Source organism: Lissotriton helveticus, chromosome 6, assembly GCF_964261635.1.
Source record: "Lissotriton helveticus chromosome 6, aLisHel1.1, whole genome shotgun sequence".
NCBI classification, from domain to species: domain Eukaryota; kingdom Metazoa; phylum Chordata; class Amphibia; order Caudata; family Salamandridae; genus Lissotriton; species Lissotriton helveticus.
In genome coordinates, this window is record NC_136067.1 from 652,738,913 (window position 1) to 652,765,628 (window position 26,716).

Sequence of the window (26,716 nt, forward strand, 5' to 3'; positions counted from 1 at the left end):
AATGCACCTATCATCACCTGGTTCAGTATTTTTAAGATTGCTGGCGTTTATATCTGAAATATAATTTTCTTTCATAGCTGAATTGATTAACCACACATTCAAAATAGCAAACCAGTGCATAGGTCAGACCTATTGGGTTTCCAATGCTTGTTTATCTACACCACTGCAGTAAATGAGGTAGTAGTGTAAACAACAAACTCATGTGGGGACGAGGCCTGTTTCAGATACTCATGTTAAAATGGATTACTAATTGTAGTAAATTGTCAGTCGTAAAGCTTCTTAAATGAATTACTGATATTTAAGAACACTCGACAGACTGAGCTGTGTATAGGTGCTGTGCATTTTGTGGTACAAGGTTTTAGAACAATAGGACCGCCTGATGTTACTGAAATGTGAACAATATGCTTCACTGTCCTAAAAAATGCATTGGATCCAGACCAGGGCAGCCTGAGCAGAGAACCCTCCTTTCTCTTTTTAATTAACTGTAAGTGGTTTGGAACTTAAAATAAACTGACATTTGCATGTATGTGCGTGTGGGACTAAGCTGATGACGAGTCTTGGGAGCCATACAATGGGTTGCTTATGGTTATCCAGGTTCTTTGAGCCACTCCCTTTGCCACTTTGGTTTCACTAGCATTTTCAGGTGACACATTCTGAAAAACCAGATTGCGATACTAAAATCTGGCATTTTCTGATGTTGTTAGGTCTGTTCTTCTGCAAGAATGGCAGCACACTCCTAAACAACGTAACTTGCAGTTGGCATGGTTTTTTTTTCAACTTGAGAGCTACCTAGATCTTCTTCATTTACCTTTGAATATCAGTTGAGTTAGAAGTTCCCATTCTGAGGTAGCACCAATTGGTTATCATCTGCAAAAATGTGGAAACCATCCCCTCCTGAAGCCAAAAGATCATGCCGTGGTTTCATATACAAGTTGAATAAAACAGGAGAAAGGGGATAGTCCTGTGGGATAGTGTACACCAGAGATACTGGAGCCACATCTTCATTTCTCAAATGCCTTGTTTGAAAGAAATGCTTCCCACCTCTCAAAGTATGCTGCAGAGACTCACTTCTCACTGTAAGTGATGTACAATGGTGAAATGGTCAATAGTATCAAACGTCTAAGAAATTTAGAAGCTGCCAGTCCCTCGTCTTCCACTGCAAGCATCCTTTTCTCAGTATCCACCATAATCAAGTAGATTATACTGCTGTAAATATGAAGTGTCAGTCAGTCAGTCAAAATACTTTATTCAATAAATTAATATCATAAAAAGACATAGTACAATACAACAATTAATTACAACGGAAAAACATCATAAACAAAGATGTGAGATCTCTGATTACTGCTTTCTCTAGGATCTTAATGAGAAATGTTGTTCCGGCACCATTCCTACAGCCTGCCAGCTCCAGTCGATCTAGGACAGGTTTCTTTAGCATTTGATCACACACATTGTTTTAGTCCAAATGGGATGTAGCCTTCAGCAAGTTAATGAATTATTTCCATGAGAATGGATATTAAGATCGTCATTAGCTCTTTCGCCTAGAAAGAAGGCAATGATCAGAAGGGCATTATGTGCTGTCCATAGTTCTGAAGTGAATTCAATATCCTCTAGAGTCACGTTTGCTAGGGAAAAAGGTACAATTGAAGAGAAGTCAGCTGGAGAAGAAATGGGATTCATTTTAGCCTTCTCTTCCAAGTGACTAATCTCTTGCTTTATCTACCTGATCTTGTTTTTCTTTGTGGTTTTTTAAAAATGACAAAATAGTATTAAGTATTAGGCAGGGAAGGTGAGTTGTGGGAAACGTTGGAAGGCTCTGAAGGGTGTGGGCCCTAGTGATTTTTTTTTTAAAATATCAAATAGCTGCCTAGCACAGTTACTTGCTTCTTCAATGTGGGTGTTGCAATAAGCCCTTTCGTTTTAGTACAATATCTCATAGGTAAGTTGCTTTTCAAAAAATGGAAAAATACATTTAAGTTGCCTGGAATTTTGGCTGCTGGAAATGTTGAATTTAATTGAACTGAAAAGGATTTCATTTAGTGACCAGCATTGCCAAAGCCAATAGGTCTTGCCTTTTTAGACCTATTGTCTTTGCCAGTGGTTTTAGCGGTATGTTACTGTCTATACATTGCTTATGTTTAATAAGTAAAGACTTTGAATTTGTTAACATTTGCAAGCACACTTTGTTTTTAGTACAAGTTTTGTATTGGAATTGGCTTTACTAAGTATTGGCAAAGGTGATAACATTGGGAGTCAATGAGCCATAACAGTGTTCAGATTGTGTTCATCCAATCTTTGGCCTCTTTTCAGTACATATGTACCATTTAACATGACTAATTCTTAATATCCAGAACATAATCATTGTTAATCATTTATTTCAAACTGCTAACAAGCAACTCTCAAAGCCAATAGGTCTGGTTTGTTTCAGGTGTACACTTGTTGTGTGATATGTTTGACGTAATAGCAGAAAACTCAAAGAGATGCCTAAATGCTAGTCAGACCGCCTGCTGTTTAAAGCACATGATTGTGCCATTCGCTTAATTAATTTGGCCACAGACTTTTAGATACCTAACCGCCTCCCGCCCCAACCCAACTAATCTCACTTAAGTCACTGTGGTGTATAATAGTTGTTTACCTACAGTCAGCTAAAACCTGTCTCCTAGGCAAAACCTAAAAAATGTGATGGAAACTGTGGAGTCCTTGGAGTCAAATCTAAAACCTTTGAAGCAGGAAGGAGTGAGTTATTTGCTCCTCTGCAGGGCTCACTTGGCAGTGTCTCTGGGCCGGCTGGAGCACTGCTGGTGTTACGTGTCAGGGGATGTTGTACAGTTTAGCGAAAGAAAACATAGGGCCTGCCCTCCTCCACTGTGACACTTCTGGCCATGGTTGCTAGTCTTGGGGCTCCTGGTGCTACTATGCCCCTGTAGAAGTGAAGCTGCTCCATTTGGTAGCTGGTGAAGTTAGTTCAAAAGATGTGCAGGTCATATTTGCTACTGGGTGAAGCAGATCAAAATATCCTCAGCTTCTCTGGCAGTCAAGTGCAAAGAGTGAAATACATGTGAGAAACAGCAACATGGAGTGTAAGCGGCACAAGCAATATGGAGGGTGGGGCTGTAGAATAATGGAGGACAGGGGTGGGGGGAAGCAGTAGAAGGGCAGGGGAAAATAATACAGATAATGTGGAAGAATAACACTGGGTTACAGGTTGGGGAAACATTACAGAGGGCACAGGAAGGGTAACAAACTAACAGGGAGAGAGCAACGTGGAGCTCAGGGGAGAGGAAAGTAAACTTGTAAGAGCAATGGGAGTGGGCAGGGAAAAGCACACAAGAAAGAGAGAGAGAGAGAAACCTGTAGAAAGGGGAAGGGAAGAAAAAACCACTAGGGAGACTCCTGACAAAAATTGTAAGAAAGTGGATTATTAGTTGAGGGGAGTGAGTGCCCGCAAAACCACAAAAGTCACTAAATAAACCTGTGTTAACCCTCTGTAACAACAAAAATCCAATATGTAGAACAATTTTAAATGTTTAGGTAAACATTGCGCCAAAAAGCACAAAGTCCCACTGTGGTCGCAAGCTCTGGCCAACTGCTGTGGAGCATGGGTCAGATATGGGACCGGGTTTGCCCCATTGAGGAGTGTACCTTCTCAGAGCACAAGTCGATATGACTCAACTAAAATTTGTACTTAGAGGGGCCGTGAGTAGGTCGTTGTAGGCTTGAGAATCATGTCACCGCTGGTGCTTTGTTTGGCAGTTTACGCTGTGGGCTTGGCGGTCACAGACTGTGGTCACTGACAAGAAGAGCTGAGTAGAACACCCTCCCCCTGCCAGGACATCCTTCTTACGAGAGAAACACCGTGCCCGCACCCATGTCTTAAGGGATGAAGGAATAAACAACACACTACAGGAGAGCCATTCAAAGTCACATGACCCTGGACAAAGGCACATTTGTTTTAGACTGATAATGCCAACCTTCTAAAAGTGCCATTTTCAAAATTAATAACTTGAAATCTGATTTTTATAGTTGAAGAGTGTTGGAACTGGGGTCACCAGTCCCCTAGGGTAGCATGGCACGAGCGGGTAGGCATCCGAAAGCACATGTGTTAAGCGATCATGCAGCACACACTCACACTGAGACAGAAACCTGGGCACGCAATAAATGACTCCACTCCAGAGCTTGTATAAAAACAAGTGATTTGTATTAAGATAAATAATCAGATAGATAGAGCAGGATCAGGGAAATCATAAATTCATTTAAAATACATGTGTCTCAAAACTTGCGATCAATATTAGATGAATAAATATCCGTTCTGCAATAAATATTAAATATTGGATCAATAAATAGTTAAATACATTTTTAGTGGGACACAGGCCCGGCCTACGCCTTGCTTCTTGGTCAGTACCTGAAAGGAATACATCTCAAAGTCATAAGAACAACACTGCATTAAGCATCAATATCTATTTCCTCAGGTAAACAAAGGGACAGTTCCCTAACAGAAACATCTCCCCGCTGTAGGAATAAACAATTCGTTAAGTGTAGTTCAAACATTTCCTTAAATGTGAAACATTTCATTTGCCACAAAAGTATGTGGACGTAACTCTCCTCCTGTAATAGGAATTAAACATTTCATTAAGAATAATTATTCCATATAACAAGGTTGGGCATCCCTTTGGGAGAACTTCTCATTGGGCCCAGCTAACCATTGCATTAGCCAGCACTAACTAGGAGAAAACATTGCAATCTAGGTAACCATCCCCTTGTGCAGGTTTAACTGTATCAGGGCTACACCAACATTCCATCAGGGAAGTAGAAATCCCTACATTGAGCAGGTGTAAGTAGATCTCTGTTATAGCAGGGGTATGAGACCCTTCCCTGGGCAGGAGTAAACATTGCCTCAAATGAGGTCAACACCTTTCATTAGGCATAAAGTATTCCTTTAGGCATCACACACCATCCTATTACCTGATGCCTGAACAGGCAGGGCCTTCCCCCTATTAATCAGGAGCTTACAGGTAAAACATTTCCTGCAATAGAGATAATCAGTTTAGCAGAAGTAAAACACTTCACTGAGGGTAAAACATTTCATTAACCATTTCCTTAGGCAGGAATGAAACTCCTATGGCAGGAATAAAAACACGCCACTGCGGATAAAACATCTCATTAGGCAGTGTACTATATCCTTATAGCATTAACGTTCCCCTACTCAGCAATCAACAGTTAACAACTCTTCAAGGCAGAGATAACCATTTTTAACAGGCAAGCCTGAGCTTAGAAGACTTGGTTTATGCATGTAAAGCCTTTTAGTAAATGTAAACATTTCTTTTAAAGCAAGGAGCACCTCACTCCATAACTGTGGGCATGTGCTCCACCTTTCAACCAACATGAATAAATGTTTCATTAGTCAGCAGACACAGTTCATTATGCAGCTGTTGGCGTTTCCACCCCCAGGCCAGGATCAACATTCTAATTCCTACATTAAGCAGGCATAAACCTTTCAGCACCCAGGAGTAATCCTGTAAATAAGTAGAGGTTATAACACTGGGGCAGGGTGTAATAAAACTTCTATAGTTCAGAATAATCCTGGTTCCAAGCAGGAATAACCACTTCAAAACTCTTCCCCAATCATAGGTAACATCCCCCTAATCAGGAGTAAACATTACAGGGAAGGAATCAGGCATAGGCATTTCATTAAGTAACTTATAAATAGAACATTACTCATTGCTAGAGAGCAACATCTCATTAAGCAAGCACAGGCCTTGCTTTAGACTAGTAAAACATTTCTGTTAATTAAGGTGAACATTTCAATAAGCAATTCAGTAAAGCATTCTCAATGAGCATTTTACTATGCCTTGGACTCCCCTATGCAGGGCTAAGCCATCGCAGGTGAACTCAGTACGTCTTTAGGCCTACGCCGGAACCAGGGCCCAAACGGTTAATGAATGGCAAGCCTGTCCTCAGGCATAAACAGTAACCTAATGGCCTCCACGTCACTAGAGGCACATAGGGGCCAACAGGTGAGCACTTAAGGTCAAAAATACAGCGTTTCTCCGGGGCCTACAAGAGAGCGCTTCTATGGGACATTCAAGAAAGCGCTTGGAGTGAAATTACAGCGCTTCCCTGGGCACTACCTCAGTTCCTCACATGACAGCGCTTGGCCACAGGCAATGCTGGGGACAGCGCTTCAGCAGGCAATCAGGTTTAGATAATAGCACCCTGCAGGTACAGCACTTCACAAGGCAGCAACCCCCTTCAGTACCTCAGCACTCTTCACAGGGACAGCAAAGGAGCGTTGGGGGAGCAGGGAGTCAGCGCTTCAGAAGGCAGCAACTTCTAGAGCCACAGAAGTTCTTGGTGACACAGCGCTTCAGGGGGATAGCGCTTTTCAGGATTCACAGCGCTACGATATAGCAGGCAATTCACAGCAGAGGTAGCGCTCGGCAGACAGTTCATTCCAGGTAGCGCTGCTGAAGGGCACCACAGAATATAGCGCTTCAGGCAGGAATCACGCCCAGGATTCTAGCGCTTCACAGACAGCAGGGTGCAGGGCTATAGCGCTTTGGCCCACACGAGGTGGGGGCAAGACCAGCAGGTCTAATAACATTCAGTTCAGGGTGCTGCAGTTCAGGCAAATATAGCGCTTCAGAAGGCAGCAACCCCCTCCATTACTTCAGCGCTCTTCACAGGGTCAGCAAGGGCAGCGCTAGATATACAGGACAGGTGACACCCCAGTAGCAGGTTAGCAAGGGAGACCCCAGGTGACATCAGGAAACGCAGGGTCAGTACCGCGCCAATACCTGTTTGCTTCTTCAAAAGTCCTGTGATGATTTAATTTCTTCTTAGCGCTTTAGGTTTCTTGCGCCCTTGTAAATAGAGGCTTAGTTTCTTGTTGGCGTGATGTTTCTTGCGCCCTTGTAAATAGAAGCTTAGTTTCTTGTTGGCGTGATGTTCCTTACGCCCTTAGTTTTGTTGCTTGGTTTCTTGTTCCTTGAAGGGGGGAATAGTTTGGTGGCTGGTGTTCCAAGTTCTTCTCAGCCAATCCCTTCAAGTGGTCCCTGGGGGTTCCCTGCCGCGGGGTTAGGTCAGTGGGGGGGGGTACAGGATGCCTCAATACTTGTAAAGCAGCACACTAGGCCCTGTCATTCCAGCATCATAAGACCCTGCCCTGACCCCCACTGCCTATCCTCCTGCGTAGGTACTTCCCCAGGTCTCCCCTTAGTCCCTCTGACAGGAAAGTTTACCTTCCTTTCCTTATACAGTGCCAGTTGACAGTTGGCAGTGGCAGTTGGTGTCACCTCACCTGTTCCAGAAGGTTCCAGGGGGTTCTAGGAGGTTCCACCATTCTACCTGTGGGCAGGCTGGCAGGCTAAGTTGATACATTGTTTGGAGGGTTCCAGCCAGGCCCTAGCCACTAGAATGCGCCCACTAAACCCCGCTGCAGCAGCAGTGGTCAGTGGCAGCCATGTTAGGGGTATAAGACACCTGCATCTTAACATCAGTTTCACAGTACACAGGGCTTTCCTCACTACACAAGGCCTATACATTGTTGTTACCATGAGGGCATTCTGATTTAAAAGGGAAATAAAAAGGCGAAAAATTTTGGGGAAAGGGCCAAGTCTCACAAAGAGGATTTAAAATTGCAATTCAATTGAGTGGAAGAAGCTTTTTCTCTATAAGTCCCCAATCTGACGTTATCACTTATTAGGTATAATGGGATAACCCAGTGTTATTCTATAGGAGAGACAGCCTTGCTACAGTGAAAAACGGCTTTACAGGTTTTTCACTACCGGGACATGTAGAACTTAATCCTACATGTCCTACTTTTTAAATACCATTCAACCTGCCCGATGAGTCTTTTGGGCTAACCTTAGAGGTGTCATTAACGTATTAAAATAAAACGGAAGGCATATGCCTGGTAAAAGGTTTAGTTTGCAAGGGCAAAATAGCTGTTTAAAACTGCACTACTGGTTGCCCTGACAGGCCTGAGACATATTTTGCTTTGCTATTTTAGTGGGTGGCACAGTTGGTGCTGCAGCCAACTAGTAGCATTTACTTTTCAGGCCCTAGATACATGTAGTACCATATACTATGAACATATAAGTAAATTAAATGTGGCAATTAGATGAATGCCAATTTTACCAAGTTTAAGGGAGAGAGCACAAGCATTTTACTGCTGGTTAGCAGGGGTAAAATGCACAGACTCCTAAAGACAACAAAGACGAGTTCAACAAAATTATGGGAGTGAAAGCAAAAGGCTTGGGGGAGTACCACGCCACATGCACACTCTTGCGGTACTTAAAAATAAAAAAAAGTAGAACCTGAAAAATGATTAGTGGAAGGACAAAAGTAATGCATCCATGATCCAGGTGAGGGAAAACCCCTTGAAGCGGTAGGAAAGGCCACATAAGCTAATGAATAAAAAGCAAGCAAATGATAGTGACCATAAAACCAACCAATATTAAGCAATTGGCTGGCTCAAGGCCCATTGTAAGCTAACAGTACACTTCGCAACAGAGGAAACATGCTTAAAAGAGTTTTTTAGCCCATCCATTACATTTCATTGGTTGGCTTCATTGTGACTCTTTTCTTCTTTTTCATTGTGAACTTGTTTTGGCTTCACTTTATCTCCATGTCGAGCATGGACCAGTGCTAATTGATTTTTTGATTAGTGTAGTACCGTGTTGCTGGGACTCGTATTTTAAAATATTTGCTACGAGAAACTTTCAGATTTGAAGCTTGCTCTTCCTACTAACTCTGGCAAATAGCAATAACATGTGATCAATTTCTAAAACCTACATTTCAACTGGCTGCCGCTTTTATTGATGATAACCGTAAACATGCTCTTTGTTTAAGAGTGTTTTTCTGAATTAATGTCTGCTGCTGTGTCACATTAACTAATATTTTGTTTGCCTCTTTTATAATGCAGAGGATGTTTTATTTATTAGTAAATATGCAGTGATTTCAAACGGTTTATGTTTCACCTTTACTTCTACCCACTCCTAAACCTTAATATCACCCTTACCTCCCTTTAACTGTACCCACCGAAAACCCTATAATAAGTTACTTTCTGTTAACTCTTTACACCCCCTAACCCGTAAAATCTCTGTTGCCTTCCCTGTATCCTCCCCTGAACCCTAAAATCACCTTTACCTCTACCTACCCCAAATTACCTCGCTACCTGTCACTGACCCCCTAAAATCAACCTTACCTTCATTTAACCCCTTCAACATTAAAATCATCCATACGTCCCTTTACCTCTACCACACCCATAAACGCTAAAATCTTTTTAAAAATAAAATAAAAAGTATGTTAAGAACAAAACATACCTATGTAGTAAAGATGCAGTTACTTACCATGGTAAAGTCTGTTTACTCTTAGGCAGGACACGTTCCTGCCCCCTCGTTAAACACTCTCCTTCACCATAGCACCCCTAAATGATTTATGGGCATATAAAGTGTTACTTGCAAGACATCTTGTTTACTTATAAGGGGATAAGAGCCCGACCATTGTTAACCATTGGTTGGCTTCATTGTCACTCTATATTTCCTTGATTTTTTGTGGCCATTAAGTGCCAACTTATCTTTGTGTGTTTGTCCCTACCGTGGAGCATTGGCCAAGTACAGCTCCCCTTGCCCATTGTCTTTCCACTGCTCACATCTTGCAGAGATTCTTTTTTTTCCACCTGCACCACTTTCCTCCCTCACCCTCATTGTTAGCACTGTGCCCCTCCTGCATTGTTGTTTCTATGGTCCTCCCAGTTAGTGCTTGCTGTGTCCCCCCTGCCCTTCATTGTTTACCAACTCCCGTTCCACCACGAAAAAAGCACACAAAAGTCATGCTAACTGGTCTCAAGATAATACAAAAATGCTGAGGGAGCTGCACTCGCTGCTCTGCTTGGTCTTTTTGGCGCTATCATAATGCGGGACCAACACGGCAAACTTCAGCTTTGAGGTAAGATAATGAAACAAGTGAAGTTTTTTTCTTGAATGTGTTTTTTACGTATTCACAACTTCAGACCCCTTTAAGTAGATTGCTTAATTTGTGTTTTGTTAACCTGTTTGCTGCTTCTGTCGGCCAACGGCCGTCGCGAGCACTACCTCGGTAGTGTTGCGCACGTCCGTTGGCCGGCGCGGCCCCGCCCCGCCCGCTTAATAGAACTTTCAGCACCGGCGCGGAACGTTCGAAGCAGCAAACGGGTTAAGGACCCTTAGTCTTTGGCTCACATTTTCTGCACCTTTAAAACAACATTTGATGCAATGATGTGTATTTTAATTTCTTGTTAAATTACGTTATACTTTTGTTTGTTTTGACAGCGGAGATTAATCCCATATTAATAAAACGCAAAACTGCTTCTTTTTGTCAAAACTGGCCGCATCGCTTTTTAGGTCTTGCCTACACAGCGAGCAAGCGTTGCTTTGGAGTGACCTTTTGGAATCCCTCCGTGCTTTTTTGAAAACTCGTGCATATACTGCACTGTTTCCAATGAACCCTCGTGCATGTACAGCGTTTACCTTGCGGGAGCGAGCAGCGGCGCCATCTGTTTGCAATTATTGCGCCCGCCGCTGCTCACTCCCGTAAGGTAAACACTGTAGATCGACTGAGCCTGGAAGCCACCCCCCCCCCGTTCCCTACCGTGGCGTTTCTGGCCGCGTTCCATTCAAACCCCCTTGGGTTTGCCTAGAAGCACGTAAAAACGTACCCAAAAGTCCAGAGTGCACGTCGCTTTAACTTTCGCAGCTGCGGGCCACGCTTGCCTTTCAGTGCTTGTTAATAGTGTCTCCTGGCTTCCAGATTGCTGCACCGCATCTGACAGTATGGCGAATACTCTTGCTTCCCTGGGGTTTACACATATGGAATGTAAAGCACGTGGAGAGGAGTATTCTATCCTTTTTGTGGATTTTTATTACAAAGTTTATTGAAGGTAAGGATACTCGCCTGTTTTTTCAGTGTACCACGTTGATTAAATTACTTTCCCATTCATTGTGAAGTTTTCATCACTCTAAGATGGCCGACATACCTGTAGTTTTGTCAGGCTTTGGCTTGGTTTTTACTTAGCCCTTTTTTGTTATGGTTGGAGTTTGTCTGCTTTCTTTTGAGGAAGCTGACTACCAAGACCTTTCAATAGACTTTTTTGGCGGGGGGGGGGGGGGGGGTATTAATTTATTGCGTGAACTATTGTATCCCATTGAGATTTGTTTTGCAGTATTCCCTTCTAAGATGGCTGCTGGTTTTTGTCTTCAGAATTAGCCACAAGTATTTCATATCTGTTTCCAGCTCCTGTTCTTATTGACCACTTAGATGCCGAGGCGGTGCTTATAACCCTCCTCTGTCCCTTCTTGCTTTCTCTGTCCCCCTAAGCCCTGCTTGCTTCCACTATGGCTGCTTGCATGTCTCAGCTTGCCATCTCCCACTCCTATCCTTCCCTGCCCTTCATTGGAATGTCACCCCTTACAATTCCCTAGTCTGTGTTCTCCCATGCCTCAACTGCCTCTGCATGCTCCCAGCCTCAGTCTTTGCTTGCTCCTTCTTGTCTTTGCTTGCTCTCTCTGACCCCAAATGCATCCGTCTCTTTCCTGTCCCCCTTTCTTGCTCTCCCGGCCCCTGCTTTCTCATCGCTGCTCTGCCTGTCCTCCCATTTGTGAGTGCTCCTGCTCTTTTCCTCTCTCTCCTTCTGTTCCTTCTTACTCTCCCTGCACCTGCTGCCCTACTTCTACCTGCCTGTGCTGCCTGAGTTCATTAATCTGCACTCTTCTTACCCCTGAAGAGACCTGATGCCAGCCGGCCCTCTTATGGCCCTCCTTTTGTACCTTTCTTCTGTCTGTCTTCCCAGTAATAGGAATGCGCTGGTAAACAAGGAGGGCCTGTTGTAATTGTGCCTACTTTGTTGTGGTATGACACACCTGTGACCTCGGGCAGCTGATATCATCCCCTTGAAATATGTGAATGAAATGCAAAGATACCAAGTCTTGATTCCACCTTATCCTTCTTTCTTCTACCAACCTGCACTCCTGTCTCTTTGTCTCGTTTTTGTGTGTTCTTTTTCACCACTGCTTTCCACAGTTTCCTCTCCATCCTCTTTCCTTCCTATCTCTTTAGGTAGGTCAAAGTCTAATGGTGAAAAATAAGTCCTCCAATAAGTCCCTCCAAACTGTTGTGCTTCCCGGTGACAAGGTTTGTGGCACCGTGGGCAGGCTGTTGCCATTTCAGACTGCAATGGGTTAATTTGTTGATGGATCACGGTCTAACTTCACCCCTGACCTTGACTTGCTCTGTAGGTCGGCTGCTGCAGAGATCTATGCATGCCTGCCCATTCATGTCTTTCAACCTTTCCACAGTCCAAAACATGCTTAGTTTAGTGGGGAGAATTGCAACACATGATATATAAAGCTCAGCGAAGCTGCAACCCAGTGGAAACAAGTGCGGTACAAAAATACATAATTTTTTTTTTACAATATTTATTTTGTTTACAATATTTATTTTGTTTGCCTTCTAAAAATTGTTCCTCTGCGTACAGCGCTCAGATGCCCACATTGGTGCCTAGTCAATTCAGATAAGGAGGGTGTGATGAATCTACACCACTTGTGCATACCACACACGTGCCAGTTTAACAAAACAAGGGGACCCGGTGGGTTCGCTCTGGACCGCGGATAGTTAGTTACAAGGAACAGTGGTCCTAAGCATAGAAGGGATAATCACAAATAGTTTTTATAGACTTCAATAAGCACTATAAAATTAATTCCCATGTCCAGCCGGACATGGAATGTTTATTAAATCGATGTATAGATATGAAAAAATGAAAACAAAAACAAATACATTGGGGCATAATCCTGTACCCAACATGAGGAAAAGAAGAATAGAAATATAGAGAAAGGAAATTAACGAAATATCAGGCAATAACTTTGGTGCCAGTGGTGGCTTGCATCTTGTTACATAGTACAACAAGCTCTAACCGGCAGTAACCACAATATATAGACACAATGGTTAATTTGTAGTACTGTTTGTGAAAGTCGACGTTTCGATCCCACGCTCCTACATTAACGGGATCATCATCAGGACTAATTAATATAATTGCCTGGTTTAAAACATTTGGCCTGTTGGAATAAGGGGAGAGAAAAAACAGAAAATAGTGACCCAGGAGAATCACATAAGGTTCAAGTACCGGCATGTCAACAATAATCGATGGTGAGGGTGACATCACTAAAACAGACTATCTGTGACTCAATCTTTTAGATTTGTTCCATCAACCGGTGCTCGTAGTGCAAGGAGCAGGGACCAGCACGTTGTGAGTGCGGCTATGCAGTGGCTTTTCGGAAATGGGGGGTGAAACCACGTTGTTTAATTGTGACTGACGGCAAAAGGTTGTAACATGTGAACCGATGGCAGTGAAACACTGAATAAAACTCACGGCGCAGTGAATGATCTGGACGCGCTCGAGAATTTAAGTGATAATTCCGAGCAGTCTGGGCCAGAACGGTGTCTAGGGAGCAACAAGTTAATCCATAAGGGAATACCGTATTAATGGATTAGGGTGAACGCGCAGTTAGTTCTGTGATTAAAGCGGCGCAGTTGTAACACAACCTGTGAATTGCAAGTTCATGGCAGTGTGAGTGAGCGGCGGGCGAGATATTGCCTCTAATCTTATTGTGGCTCGAGACGGGTCAGAAGCGTCCTGTGGTTGGACACAAGTTGGGGCGCTTGGTGTGTTCTCCTGTAAGGGGGTTAGGTAAAACAATCGTTTAACTGAGACCCAGGGATGAACAAGGATGTGCTGGCATAGCGGTGGAAACAGCCTAGCCATAATTACCTTGTATTTAATCGATGTTCAAGGACCAGTATCTTTCGGGTTTCTGTATACGCCCGGGTCCAGGGGATTTTCCAAGAAAACCGCATGCAATGGCGGTTTGGTTCCGTTTGGAGCTGAAATTAGGATGAGGAGTGATTTAGCTACCTAGGAGAACCGTTACCTGCGTAATGGACGTGTAGCGGGGATCGGGTGGGGGGCGAAAAGGATTCAGAGTCGCTTACCTCAAAGGAGTCTCGGGTAGATTAGACGCTGTGGTGTTCCTCCATATACCGCGTAGTAGCTGGAACACTATGGCACAGGGTTGCCCCGGTTTTAACCATGAGTGTATGTGCGCCATTTCGGTGTTAGGGCGTGGACAGAGAGGATAGGACTACAGTGGTGTGAAAGTTAGGTGTTGGTGCGATGAAATAGAGGGTAGGACTACAGTGATGTAAGAATTGGCGATGGTCATCTTGGAACGGGAAGCCGAGGTGGTGAAACTTATTTGTGAAGTGGACATTCTAATAAAAGTGCCCGATTTGTGAAGGATTAACGTGCCTATAGTGACAATATTTACATAATTTATACAATACTCAAGTTCTAATATATACATATGTACAATTCAGACTGCTATTTACCCAGTTGGCAAAAATTACGGCACATTTTGGTACAAGGTTCACACAGTTGTATACATATACACATATGTACAGATCGCGCAGTTCAGACTGCTAATTTATCCATTTGGGCACACTTACGTTATGCCTCTTTGGTCAGAAAAGGTTTAGGCTACATCAGCCTCCATTGTGTGTTACCCAGTTCAGGGGAGTGCATCATTGAATTGCATAAAGTTCAAGGTTTTTTAAGAGTTCATATTCCAGGTGGTTTTCAAGTTCAAAGCAGTGTGGTCCAGTCTTCTGTTCTGTTCAGCACGCTTCTTATAGAGTCAAAAAGAATTATGCATTTAAGCTCTTCTCTGTTCAGTAATTGTAACATGTTACCACCACGTTGTGCCAATTTCAATACTTTCAAGACTGTCCAGCGAATGTCATCCTGGCTATGATTGGCATCTGTGAAGTGGTCAACCAGTGGGGCATTTGGTGTCCTGCACCTAATCCAGCTTCTATGTTGGCAGATTCTTGTCTTTATCTTTTGTGTTGTTTGGCCAGTGTATTAGATAAATCACGTTACAAGTATTGCAATTTGAAAACGTGTTGCATCTCACTGTAGTCCTATTGAATGTGAACATTTTACCTTCAATTGAAAAAACACAAACATTGCAACGACTTTCACAAACAGTACTACAAATTAACCATTATGTCTATATATTGTGGTTACTGCCGGTTAGAGCTTGTTGTACTATGTAACAAGATGCAAGCCACCACTGGCTCCAAAGTTATTGCCTGATATTTTGTTCATTTCCTTTCTCTATATTTCTATTCTTCTTTTCCTCATGTTGGGTACAGGATTGTGCCCCAATGTATTTGTTTTTGTTTTCATTTTTTCATATCTATACATAGATTTAATAAACATTCCATGTCCGGCTGGACATAGGAATTAACTTTATAGTGCTTATTGAAGTCTATAAAAACTATTTGTGATTATCCCTTCTATGCTTAGGACCACTGTTCCCTGAAATACCACACACGTGCAGCAGGAAACAACAATTGTGCCATTCAGCCTCAGGAAGTGTATGGGATTCATTACCTATGAGTGAGTGACTGTGGAAGTGCCAAGTGTGATTTCAGCATCGATTTGGCGAGGTTATTGAGTTACACAAATCCATGAACCACCCCATATGCCACCGGAGAGGGGTTACTCTCCCTCCATTCAGAGTGTTGGTGGCCTCTCTGCTGCACATTTAACATGCAGAGCCCCCATCAAAACTGCCATGAAAGGACTTCCTCGCAATAAAACCCCTGGTATGGATGGCCTGCCCATCGAATTTTACACTACGTATCCAGAGACGCTTGTACCCAAACTGACGGAATTATATAAGACGATCTGGGAGGAGGGTGTTTTACCTCACACTATCGCCCAGGCTATGGTCATTTCATTACCTAAACCAGGCAGAGATCACGCTGACATGGCTAACTATCGGCCGCTGTCGCTCTTACCCACGGAATACAAAATATTAAGTAAGGTGTTGGCTAACAGACTACAGCCCTACTTAACCCAACTGATACATATAGACCAGACTGGGTTCATACCAGCACGAAGCACCTCCCTGAACATTAGTAAACTACACCACTTAATGTCAGAAGGGCCACAACACTTTCCTCAAACAGGCATTCGATTCGATCCACTGGGATTATATATTTCGGGCACTGTCACGCTTCGGGATACCTGATAGCTATCTAATGTGGCTACGTCTGCTTTACACAGAGCCGACAGCAAGAGCAAGAACGGGCAGACATATTTCGGGGGAGTATAAGATACACAGGGGGACGCGCCAGGGCTGCCCACTATCGCCTCTGATTTTTGTCCTAGCCCTAGAACCCCTGGCGATTGCGATGAGACAGAACTTACCGGATATGGGAATACCACTCAGACGCACTACCCACCTTTTTTCGGCATATGCGGATGACATACTTGTCTATCTCCGCGACCTTAGTCAGCCCTTAGCTCCGATCTGTGACTTGTTTCGGAACTTTGAAACAATATCCGGTCTTGCCGTGAATGCTATCAAATCACACGCCTTCTTCTTTACGGACCGCGCTGACCTCACGGAGGTGGCCTTTGGTGACGCTCCACTATTGGTTGCCCCCACTACGTTAAAATATTTGGGTATCCAAGTGTATAGAACAGCTGCCGATCTGTTGGAGGGTAATCTAGGCAGAACACTACGGTCCCTGAGATCCAGTGTAGTTTTCTGGACTTCGCTGTCTTTATCCGTTATGGGAGGGGCGGCAATAGCAAAGATGGTAGTTTCACCACGACTACTTTACTACTTCACAAATTTGCCTCTAATAGTACCAATATCCACATTTCAAAAGCTGAACACGTTGCTGATAGACCTAATCTGGGGTACAGGGAGACGGCGAATCAGTTTGAAGAAACTGCAGATATGCACTAGTATGGGGGGGCTGGGAGTCCCGGACTTTAGGGCGTATTACTACGCCTGCCAACTACAGTGGCTGTCCTACTGGACAGCTGGACGTAACCTCCATGAAATAGGATTCACTCAAACTGACCAGGAGACAGGCGCTCTACACACCCTGATGCTACCAAGCTACAAAATGCGCAGAGACTTACCTACACTGCTGACCACCGCATTGACATGCTGGAAAGCGGCGCTCAAATATGCCAAAACGCCCTCCACGTACGCTGGTAATTGTTGGACAGGCCGCATGTTCGAGCTGTCCCCCCTCCCCGCAATGGGACCAGGACCCTGGCTCTCCCCGCATCCCCAGCCAGAGTCCACCAACGACCACCCGAAGTACCCTGCAATCCCTCCACTACAAGACACCAGCTCCGGACCCAGCTGGCCCGGGTCACCATCTACCCCACGACATCGACCCGGCCGCCATCTTGGGGCACTGCAGCACGAGGCCGCGTGGCCTCAACTCGACCCTAACCCCGGGCCCGGCCGGCCCCGACATCGAGGCCCCACCATCCTCCCAGGAGGCAGAGTGACCACTTGGCGAGTCAATGGGAGAAGGAATCGTCAACGGCTCTCCTCCGCCAGGTGTCGATCACCCCAGGCCGCCTGGGCGCTGGCTCCACCCCCCTGCTGGGTGTCTGGACTCCCTCATCCCGGACCTCCCGGCCCCCAGGCGCGAGGGTCCGGACATCAAAGGGGACCAGACCTATAACTGGGGCAGGACCAGACCAGGAAGGCAGTTGTATCCTGGAGTCGAGAGACCCGAGAAGAACTCATCCGTGACTTGGCCTGCTGGCGCTGCCGCGGCCCTCTGCCCCGTGAAACCATCGACTTGGCCTGCTGGCGCTGCCGCGGCCCTCTGCCCCGTGAAACCATCGACTTGGCCTGCTGGCGCTGCCGCGGCCCTCTGCCTCGTGAAACCATCGTCTTGGCCTGCTGGCGCTGCCGCGGCCCTCTGCCTCGTGAAACCATCGTCTTGGCCTGCTGGCGCTGCCGCGGCCCTCTGCCTCGTGAAACCATCGTCTTGGCCTGCTGGCGCTGCCGCGGCCCTCTGCCTCGTGAAACCATCGTCTTGGCCGGCTGGCGCTGCCGCGGCCCTCTGCTTTATGAGACTATCACCTTGGCCTGCTGGCGCTGCCGCGGCCCGATCCACAGACACTCCAGCTCGAGGATTGTGAGCTCGCCTTTTTACCCCTACCTGTACCGATCCGGTACCAAGACTGTCCCGCTACCCCCTTTCCCTACAGAGACTAGAAGTGAGAGGACCCCCGGGTCCAAGATATCCTGTATCGCTGATATCCTTGCCTTAAGAACCTTATATAAAGCCTTGAACTCGACTTGGTGTGGTGCCTGTTTGTGGGGAGGGAGGTAACTTGTCTGTACGATCGCCGGAGACGGTCCCCCCCCCGGGGATCTCTCCCTCGGTATCCGGCCGACCCTCAGGGTCCCCGTCTAACATTGGTGGCCAGCGACGGGATCCGAACCTACGCATAATCGTACAGAAAGTCACTCGCCCCACCACACACAACAACCATGTCAATAGAGAGCGGAACAACGGAAAAATTTCAGATGGAAAAATTGGAAGACTACAACCACCGGGAACTGAAGCAATATTGCATAGAACTTGGACTTCCAACCACAGGTCTTAGCACAAAGGAAGACTTCAAACGAGCCCTAGAAGCTTGGGCAGAAACGGGTACGGCCGTACCCCGAACACAAACAACCGAAACGAGCCCCGCACCAACTAAAGAAAGAGCGGATCTCTCCCTGGAAGAGATCCGAGAAAGAGAAAAAACCAGACTCCACGAATTAGAACTTGCCCGACTTCGCTTGGATGGGGAACTCAAGCTGGCAGAACAAAAAATAACCCTGGAACACTTACGGCTCAGGGAAGAGCGGGAAGACAAGCAAAGACAGAGGGAGCTAGAGGAAAAGAGACTAGAGTACGAACATGAGCGCAATCTCAAAGCACTGGAGATCCAGAAACAGAATAAAGACCTCGGGCTCCCCGAACGACCGACCCCGTCTGCCTCGACCGAACCCAAGGTTCACATCCCCAAAGATGTCATCCGGGAATACCACAAGAACGATGATATCCAGCAGTGGTTTAAAGCCTATGAGGTGGCAATGACCTCCCACCGGATTCCCCGAAGCGATTGGGGAGCCGGATTATGGGGGAGGTTTGTCAACGAAGGGCGGGACGCCCTGCTGCAACTCCCGGACCAGCTGATGACCTCCTACGACCACATGAAGGCCGCCCTCCTCACTCGATACGGGCTCACACCTGAGATGTACCGCCAACGGTTCCGCGACTGCAAACGGATTCCGGGTACAACTTGGGTGGAGTACGTGAACTTTTTTAGCCGAGCCTTCGAGGGGTGGATCAAGGGCAACAAAGTAACCACCTACGAACAACTCTTTGACCTTATCGTATGGGAACACCTGTCGAACAACTGCTTCGTGGAGCTCCGGCAACACCTCCTGGACAGCAAGCTAACCGACCCTCGACAACTCGCCGCCGAAGCCGACCGGTGGGAAAGCACCCGAGTTGGCCGGAGCGCACCCAGCGAAGTATCCAGATCGTATCGCCCCCGAGGGGGAGGAGGAAGTCAGGGTCGGGGGAGAGACCCCGGCCCCTCGTCACCCCCCAGAAACCCCTCGACCCCGGTTGGCCGGGGAAGCCCTGCCGTCCGGGCCGGTTTCCGGGCCAACATTACGTGCCACAGGTGCCAGCGACCCGGCCACTACGCCAGTGATCCCAACTGCCCAAAGAATCCGAACACTACTCCCCGCCAAGTTGCAGCGGCGGCCCTAGGGGAAGAAGTAATCCCGGAAGACCAAGAGGAGTACGAGACCGATCCCTCTGAATGGGCACCCGCCGCCATGGCACTGGTCTGCTTAGGGGAGAGAGACATGATTCCGCGGGCCCCCCTTCCCGCCAACACACAGAAGTACGGTCAATGGGTCAACATCAATGGCCGCCGGGCGGAAGCCCTCCGCGACACCGGGGCCAGTGTAACGGCGGTCCGACGCCACCTCGTCACTCCAGACCAAATCTTGCCGAACATTCTTTGCCCTGTTCGATCAGCCGACAACTCCGAAAGCCTATGCCACATGGCCTGCGTCCCCTTCGAGTGGGGAGGAGTAACAGGGATGTTAAAAGTAACTGTCCGCGATGATGCCCCCGTGGACTGCCTCCTAGGAAACGACCTTGAAAGCTCTCCCTGGGCAGCTGTCGAACGGAGGGAGCACCTGGGGATGCTTGGCCTCCCCCAATGGGTCTGCGTCACGACCCGGTCCATGACCGCCCGCGCGGTCCCCAGCCCAGAAGAGCCCGAGTGGCCAGAACCTCCTCCCGCGCTCATCCCAGAGGAGGCCGCCCCAGAAGCCATTCCCTTGACCCAAACCGAAGAAGGACCCGACCAGCTTCGGGACGTCCCTGACCTGGCACAATGGCGGCAGGAGGGAGGCCCCACGCAGGAACAATTCCGGGCCGAGCAAAAAACCTGTCCTTCTCTCGAAGGACTCCGGCAGCAAGCCCTGGCCCAGAGCACCGGGGATACCTCGGGGGCCCACTGGATCTACTGGGACCAAGACCTGCTCTACAGCGAGCAGAAAATTGCAGAACTAGGGGCCAGTCGGGTGCTGGTGGTGCCCCTTCGCTTCCGAGACTTCCTCCTGAACTTAGCCCACGATGTCCCCCTTGCCGGACACCTGGGGCAGGATAAAACCTACGACCGCCTGGTGACCCATTTTTTCTGGCCCCACATGCGGAAGGATGTCACCAACCACTGCAAGGCCTGCCCCACCTGCCAGGCCAGCGGAAAAAGTGGCCGAAAAATCAAAGCACCATTACAACCCTTTCCTGTCGTCACCACCCCGTTTGAACGAGTGGGAATAGACATTGTGGGGCCCCTCGACCCTCGAACAGCCCAAGGACACCGGTTCATCCTGGTCCTTGTAGACCACGCCACCCGCTATCCCGAGGCCATCCCTCTTCGGACTGTGACGGCCCCCGTGGTGGGCCGGGCCCTGATGGGGATCTTCTCCCGGGTGGGGTTCCCCCGGGAGGTCGTCAGTGACAGGGGCACGAACTTTATCTCCAGATATATGAAGTCCCTCTGGCAGCAATGCGGGGTCACCTACAAATTCACGACCCCCTATCACCCGCAAGGAAACGGACTGGTCGAGAGATTCAACCGCACCCTCAAGGGGATGATTATGGGTCTAGAAGAACCCCTTCGACGCCAGTGGGACTTACTGCTGCCATGCCTCCTGTTTGCCTATCGGGAGGTCCCGCAGAAGTCCCTCGGCTTCAGCCCCTTTGAACTACTGTACGGACACCCCGTCCGGGGCCCCCTCAGCCTAGTCAAGGAAGGTTGGGAGCAGCCTCCCCAGAAAACTCCCCCGGACATCTACCGGTATCTCCTGGCTCTCCGCAACCAGACCCGGCGGTTCCGAGACACCGCCAAAGCCAACCTCGAGGCCAGTCAGGAGGACATGAAGAGGTGGTACGATCAGCACACGTCCTCCATTGAGTTCGAACCTGGACAACAGGTCTGGGTGATGTCCCCGGTTGAGCCCTGTGCCCTCCAAGACAGATGGTCCGGGCCCTTCAAGGTAATCGAACGCAAGGGGCCCGTCACCTATTTAATCGACATGGAGACTGCCCGGAACCCCCTACGGGTCCTCCATGCCAACAGGCTCAAACCCCATTTTGTGCGATCCGAACTCAGCCTCCTAATGGCTACCGATACTGGGACAGAAGAAGACTCCGAACCCCTTCCGGACTTACTGAGGGCCCTCGAGCAGGATGGCTCAGTGGAAGGGGTCCAGCTCTCCGAGGCCCTGTCCCCGGAGCAACGCCAAGACTGCCAAACGCTCCTGAGGCAGTTCGCCTCCCTGTTCTCCCTCACCCCCGGAGTCACCCCCTGGTGCCTCCACGATGTGGACACCGGGGACAGCCCTCCTATTCGACACCGAGCATACCGCGTACCAGACCGGGTACGAGCCTGCATCCAGACCGAGGTGTCCAAGATGCTGACCCTGGGAGTGATCGAACCCTCAGACAGTCCCTGGGCGAGCCCAGTCGTCCTGGTTCCCAAGGCAGCTGCCCCGGGCGTTGCCCCTGAGCTCCGGTTCTGCGTGGACTATCGAGGGCTGAATGCAGTTACCCGGACCGACGCTCATCCCATCCCCCGGGCAGACGAGCTAATTGACCGGATGGGGGCCGCCCGCTACCTGAGCATCTTCGACCTAACAGCGGGCTACTGGCAGATCGGCCTCACCCCTAGGGCCCAAGAACGATCCGCCTTCTCTACCCCAGACGGGCACTACCACTTTAAAGTCATGCCCTTCGGCATGAAAAACGCCCCGGCAACGTTCCAACGGCTGGTAAACCAGGTACTGGCGGGCCTGGAAGACTTCAGCGCCGCCTACCTGGACGACATTGCTGTGTACAGCCACCAGTGGACCGACCACCTCCGCCACCTGCGGGAGGTTCTACACGCCCTCCAGCAAGCCGGGCTCACCATCAAGGCCAGCAAGTGCCAAGTTGGCCAAGGGTCCGTGACCTACCTGGGACACCAAGTGGGAAGCGGGCTGGTGGCCCCTCTCCAACTCAAGATTGCTGCCATCCAGGCTTGGCAACCCCCTACGAGCCAAACGGAGGTCCAGGCCTTCCTGGGGCTCACCGGATACTACCAGCGGTTCGTGAAGGACTATGGCAGCATCGTGGGGCCCCTCACAGAGCTCACCTCCAAAAAGAGCCCCAAAACCGTCAACTGGACCCCGGACTGCCAATCAGCCTTCGAGAAGCTAAAGACCGCCATGTGCACGGCCCCCGTGCTCCAGGCTCCCGACTACAGCCGGGAATTCATTGTGCAGACGGACGCCTCCGATCATGGTGTGGGGGCCGTCCTCTCCCAACTCAACGCCGAAGGGGTCGACCATCCGGTGGTCTTCATCAGCAGACGCCTCTTGCCCCGAGAACAGCGCTGGAGCACCATTGAGAGGGAGGCCTTCGCCGTAGTCTGGGCACTCAAGAAGCTCCGGCCATACCTCTTCGGCACCCACTTCCGGGTGCAAACAGACCACCGACCCCTGCAATGGCTGATGCAAATGCGGGGGGAGAACCCGAAGCTGTTGCGCTGGTCCATCTCCCTGCAGGGGATGGACTTCACGGTGGAACATCGTCCAGGCCAGGACCACGCCAACGCCGACGGCCTGTCACGCTTTTTCCGCCTCAGCGAGGAGAGTCCCCAGGAAGATGGCTGACTCTCCCCGCCTTCAGCTGGGGGGGACGCATGTTGGACAGGCCGCATGTTCGAGCTGTCCCCCCTCCCCGCAATGGGACCAGGACCCTGGCTCTCCCCGCATCCCCAGCCAGAGTCCACCAACGACCACCCGAAGTACCCTGCAATCCCTCCACTACAAGACACCAGCTCCGGACCCAGCTGGCCCGGGTCACCATCTACCCCACGACATCGACCCGGCCGCCATCTTGGGGCACTGCAGCACGAGGCCGCGTGGCCTCAACTCGACCCTAACCCCGGGCCCGGCCGGCCCCGACATCGAGGCCCCACCATCCTCCCAGGAGGCAGAGTGACCACTTGGCGAGTCAATGGGAGAAGGAATCGTCAACGGCTCTCCTCCGCCAGGTGTCGATCACCCCAGGCCGCCTGGGCGCTGGCTCCACCCCCCTGCTGGGTGTCTGGACTCCCTCATCCCGGACCTCCCGGCCCCCAGGCGCGAGGGTCCGGACATCAAAGGGGACCAGACCTATAACTGGGGCAGGACCAGACCAGGAAGGCAGTTGTATCCTGGAGTCGAGAGACCCGAGAAGAACTCATCCGTGACTTGGCCTGCTGGCGCTGCCGCGGCCCTCTGCCCCGTGAAACCATCGACTTGGCCTGCTGGCGCTGCCGCGGCCCTCTGCCCCGTGAAACCATCGACTTGGCCTGCTGGCGCTGCCGCGGCCCTCTGCCTCGTGAAACCATCGTCTTGGCCTGCTGGCGCTGCCGCGGCCCTCTGCCTCGTGAAACCATCGTCTTGGCCTGCTGGCGCTGCCGCGGCCCTCTGCCTCGTGAAACCATCGTCTTGGCCTGCTGGCGCTGCCGCGGCCCTCTGCCTCGTGAAACCATCGTCTTGGCCGGCTGGCGCTGCCGCGGCCCTCTGCTTTATGAGACTATCACCTTGGCCTGCTGGCGCTGCCGCGGCCCGATCCACAGACACTCCAGCTCGAGGATTGTGAGCTCGCCTTTTTACCCCTACCTGTACCGATCCGGTACCAAGACTGTCCCGCTACCCCCTTTCCCTACAGAGACTAGAAGTGAGAGGACCCCCGGGTCCAAGATATCCTGTATCGCTGATATCCTTGCCTTAAGAACCTTATATAAAGCCTTGAACTCGACTTGGTGTGGTGCCTGTTTGTGGGGAGGGAGGTAACTTGTCTGTACGATCGCCGGAGACGGTCCCCCCCCCGGGGATCTCTCCCTCGGTATCCGGCCGACCCTCAGGGTCCCCGTCTAACAGTAATGTACCCCTGCTGGGCATCCCGCTTGTTGCTGGTACCCTCACTAACCGTACACTAACACCCTGGGCGGAGTCTGGCGTCACCACAGTGGCGGACCTCTTTAGACAGGAGCTCCTAATGGATCACGACACATTCGTGCACGAGGCAGGTGCTCCACAACATTTATTTTTAACCTATGCTGCTCTGGTACGATACATTAAACAACATTGGGCACCACAGGGTCGTGAACCCGACCAAAATGGGCTAGTAAAGATGGTACATTATATGGGGAGGGGGCGGCATCTGATTCCCTGGATCTATACTGGGATCAGCAACCACACCAGGATATGCCTGGATCCACTGAGAGTGGTGTGGACGGAGGAGATAGGTAGGGTACTATCGGACACCGAATGGCAAAGATTCTGGAACACCCCAAAAAGGTATCCCGAAACTCGAGGTTCAAATTCATTCAAACCATGATGTTACACCGCGCTTATCTGGCTCCTGACCGATTGGATAAAATGTTCCCTCAAACACAACACTCATGCCCCAGATGTCACGCCCCTGGAGTGGGATTATTACATATGTTGTGGACATGTCCTGATCTGTTCAGCTACTGGGTTAAAGCTAGAGAGATCACAGGAACAGCGACGCACCTTCTACTGCATGACACAGTGGAGGCGTGCTTGCTTGGATTACACAAACGCAGGTCTAAACACAAAGTACAATTTAGATTTGTCGACCTGGCTCTACTTCTGGCCCGTAGGAACATTACAATGCGGTGGAAATCAAGCAGACCCCCTGAAATACGCAACTGGTTCACAGAAGTGGTGAAATGGAGTAGTGCAGAAGGCGCAGTGCTGCGTAGGGAAGAGGCAAGGGGATTACGAAAAACGCCAATAGCCTTAGATTGGGAGTCAATGTTAGAAGAGTTCAAGTCCAAGGAGCCTGAGATGTTCATATGACATTGTTCCTGAATGTGCATACAACACTACGAATTGCCCATACCCGGCCAACTACGGAAATGTGCGGATAGGCCCTGTGTGTGTGTGTGTGTATGTGTATGTGTATATGTATATATATATATATATATATATATATATATATATATATATATATATATATATATATATATATATATATATATATATATATATATATATATATATATATATATATATATATATATATATATATATATATACTGAGCGCCGGACGAGATACAAGTGCAATGATATGGAAAAGGGGTGTGTGGTGTGACCTCAGTTCCCTGGGGTGGGGGGTGCTTAAGGGGTTGTTTCTTTATGATTGATTATCGTGAATCACAGATGTGCATTTGCAAGATGCATATGTAGCAATTTTAATATGTATGACTTGTTATAACCTCTGTGCGAACAATTTACAGGACTGTAAACTAACTTAAAATCAATAAAATATGTTTAAAAAAACAAAAAACAAAACATGCAGAGCCCCCAGCATCCCTAGCAGTTGCCGCTGAGATGCTCAGTTTATGCCTTGCACCATGGCTAGCCTCATTCTTCGCAGATCTCGCCATCTATTCAGAGTGCCCAGCTGCTTCTCTGATGTTCAACATGTCACTTACTCAACATGCAGAGTGCCCAGCATCCACTGCAACTGCCGTCTGCTACCCAGTTCTCCCCGCAACCACTGCCCTGTGCAGAACTTTACTGCAGCAAGCCTTGGGGGGGGAAATATTCCTGATCAGCTGGCCAAAGGGAGCACACTCCCTTGAGCTTTCTCTCACCCTCCCTGCTAGCCCTCCTTCACTTCCCACCCCCTGCTCAGCCAGCATCAAATGCTCAAAAAGATCTTTACAATACAATGTGGATCTCTGATTTGAGGCCATCAAAGGTGTAATAATAAAAGTAACATAACCATGGAGCTGCAGTAGTATAGCTTCAACTACTGTTTCACTGCCCAGCTTCCTACACCGAGTACCACTGCACAGCCTCTAAGCTCTCCAATATCCCTGTTCGTTACTGTTCTGCAGACAGCGGAACTTCCTTGCATATTGTGAGGATTAATGGGTGAAAGTGCAAATCTTAACATGCACTAATGCTCACAGAGGGATTAAATAGCACAGAAGCTCATCCTTGGGTGTGTGTGGCTGTTCATCAATGGCACGTGAAATAGCAGTAAATGTTTTAGCACCCAGGATAATATGCTGCATACTTATACTGTACCAAAGGCGAGACCTATTGGCTATGCCACTGCTTGTTTCTTCTTCTAACTTTCAGCCATGCTGCGCAGCAGCCGCCCTGCTGTACAAGATGGCTAAAAGAATTGACAAAGCCAATAGCTCTCG

At 48.6% G+C, this 26,716-nt stretch overlaps 1 protein-coding gene across 1 annotated transcript in view; it reads left to right on the forward strand.

Annotated features, from left to right (window-relative positions):
* The window catches only part of BCKDHB (branched chain keto acid dehydrogenase E1 subunit beta), a 1,266,052-nt gene that overhangs the window by 33,507 nt on the left and 1,205,829 nt on the right, over window positions 1-26,716 (forward strand). The gene's annotated exons all lie outside the window — the stretch shown is intronic.